This window comes from Mandrillus leucophaeus, unplaced genomic scaffold (genome assembly GCF_000951045.1).
Source record: "Mandrillus leucophaeus isolate KB7577 unplaced genomic scaffold, Mleu.le_1.0 Scaffold10, whole genome shotgun sequence".
NCBI lineage: Eukaryota > Metazoa > Chordata > Mammalia > Primates > Cercopithecidae > Mandrillus > Mandrillus leucophaeus.
This window is the reverse complement of record NW_012098098.1, coordinates 6,129,972-6,132,235: the sequence shown is the minus strand read 5'-3', so window position 1 is coordinate 6,132,235 and position 2,264 is coordinate 6,129,972. Positions and strand designations below refer to the sequence as shown.

The 2,264-nt window shown below is 54.6% G+C and overlaps 1 protein-coding gene across 1 annotated transcript in view; it reads right to left on the bottom strand.

Annotated features, from left to right (window-relative positions):
- The window catches only part of CTU2 (cytosolic thiouridylase subunit 2 homolog (S. pombe)), a 9,265-nt gene extending 7,001 nt beyond the window's left edge, over nucleotides 1–2,264 (bottom strand). Inside the window, exon 1 of the mRNA XM_011971873.1 lies at nucleotides 1,680–2,264. The gene's annotated coding sequence lies outside the window, so the exon portion shown is untranslated. The remainder of the gene's footprint in view (nucleotides 1–1,679) is intronic.

Here is a 2,264-nt window from a genome sequence, read left to right as displayed (position 1 = left end):
AAAAAAAAAAAAAAAAAAAAAAAGGAATCACACAAACCAAGTAAGTCAAAATGTCTAGGGGTGAGGCCTAGGAATCGACATTTTGAAGCTCCCTGCAATCCTGGCAGGCAGGGTGAAGAGCAGCACCCGGTACAGAGCAGGCAATGCCACTGCAAGAGTCGCCCTGCACCTGGGGCTCCAAGTCCCTTCCTGTCAGACACACTCAGTGTCCACAGTAGTCCCTCCCCACGCTGGATGGGTACCACGTACATGAGGTCGAATGACCCCCCTGTGGTTCCTTTACAGACAGTAAAGCAAGTCTGTGTTTAACAGCAAGATGCCAGGCGAAGGACTGCAGGTAACTGGCAAGTGTCAAGGCTGGAACATGGGAAGTGACCCCAGGACAGAGCTTTGGGCATGGGGAGTCTCACACAAGGAGACACAGGTGCTGGGCTTCACCTCCTCACTGTGGACCAGGAGAGCCTGTACGCCCTACACCACCAGCTGGGATTCAAGCATGGTGGGTCCACGGGGACATGCTGCGTCTGGGCTCCTGAAACCATACTGTCCCCTGTGGGTCAGGGAAGGCCAAAGTTTCTCCCACGTGCTGATCTGAATGATCCCTGGGGAGCCCAGCTCAACTTAGACTCCTAAGGCCTTCCCCTAGGGAGCCGGCTCCCCACTGTTCCTTAGGACCAGCAAGCACAGCAGAGCAAAAGCTCTGGCCTCAGCAGGGGCCCTGCTGGCCACAGCAGCCTCTCCTCAGTGAATTCTCCCGGCAGCCTGGTGTCCTTGGCAATTTCAGGTGCTCCTAGGTGGTTAAAGAAGTACCTACCTTGGCCAGGTGTGGTGGCTCATGCCTATAATCCCAGCACTGTGGGAGGCTGAGGCAGGCGGATCACTTGAGGTCAGGTGTTCAAAACCAGCCTGGCCAACATGGTGAAACCCCGTCTCTACTAAAAATACAGAAACAATTAGCCGGGCATGGTGGCAGGCATCTGTCATCCCAGCTACTCGGGAGGCTGAGGCAGGAGAATCACTTGAATCCGGGAGGCAGAGGTTGCACTGAGCTGAGATCGCACCACTGCACTCCAGCCTGGGCGACGGAGCGAGTCTCCATCTCAAAAAAACAAACAAACAAAAAAACACAAAACCACTGGGAATTAAGAGGGCTAAATGGAGAGAGACCTGGTCCTCCCTTCAGGGAGCTGAGTCTAGTGGAAACAACTGAACAATACAATGGCTACAAGCCAAGAAAGACATGACAAGCGCCTGGGGGGAAGCTGGAGGTCTTCCAAGCCTCTATCCCACCACAGGTGAAACAAGCATCTTACATCAGATGAAACACTTTCACTCAGACCATCCGCTCCTAGATGTATTCCAGCTGCCCCCAAATGCCCACTCCTCCTACACCTTATTCCAATCTAGACATCACGGCCCCACTTCCAAACATCCCCATAAGCTCCATCAGAAACCTCATCAGCGGCTCTGTGGCTAGATCATGGGAAATTGTTTTCCAAGCAGTAAACCAATGCTTTCGCCTCCACTTCAACACCAGGGGCACAGGGGGCCACATCAGAAGCAGGCATAAAGTAAGTAAATGTTTTTAAAAGGAAGAAATAAAGCCTCACAAGTTGGGGCTATCCTGTCTGCTCAGCGAGGCCACGTTTGCCAGGGTCTCAGCCACCTCCAGGCCTCACCTGCAGAAGGCATCTCCAGCTCGTATCACCACAACGGGTTGGGCTTCCTTGCACTTCACACACTTCTGTTCACGGCTTTGGAGATGGGAGGGGGGAGAAGAGAGGAACACAGATCACATCTCCCCCACCCCTAGTGGGCTTTGGGGAGACAGCTCCTGATTCTCACCCTGAGTTGGGTCAGAGGAAGGCACCTCGGTACACACAGAAACCCACGCTTGTGTTTTGTCCAAACTTCAAGAAAAACAAAGGCTCTAAGGGGATGTTTAGCCTAGAAAATCTGGCTCAGAGGGCACATAAAGACCGCTTTTCAGTCTCCCAAGGCTGACACGGGGAGGGGAGACAGCTTCACGGAACCAGATCGCTCCGAATAAGGACAGCACTGTCAGCGGCAGAGCCGCCCCCCGTGGCTATCAGGATGAGAGGTGCGAACCGGTGGAGTAAGCCCCCTTCTAGGTGCTGCTCACCGCTTGACAGGCATTCCCCAAGTGCCAGGGAGCCAGGTCCCGCCCTCCACGCGGGGCTTCCCGAAGCAACGGCAAAGCCCAGCCGGGACCCTTCGGGGCAGGAGTGCGGCGGGAAGGCGAG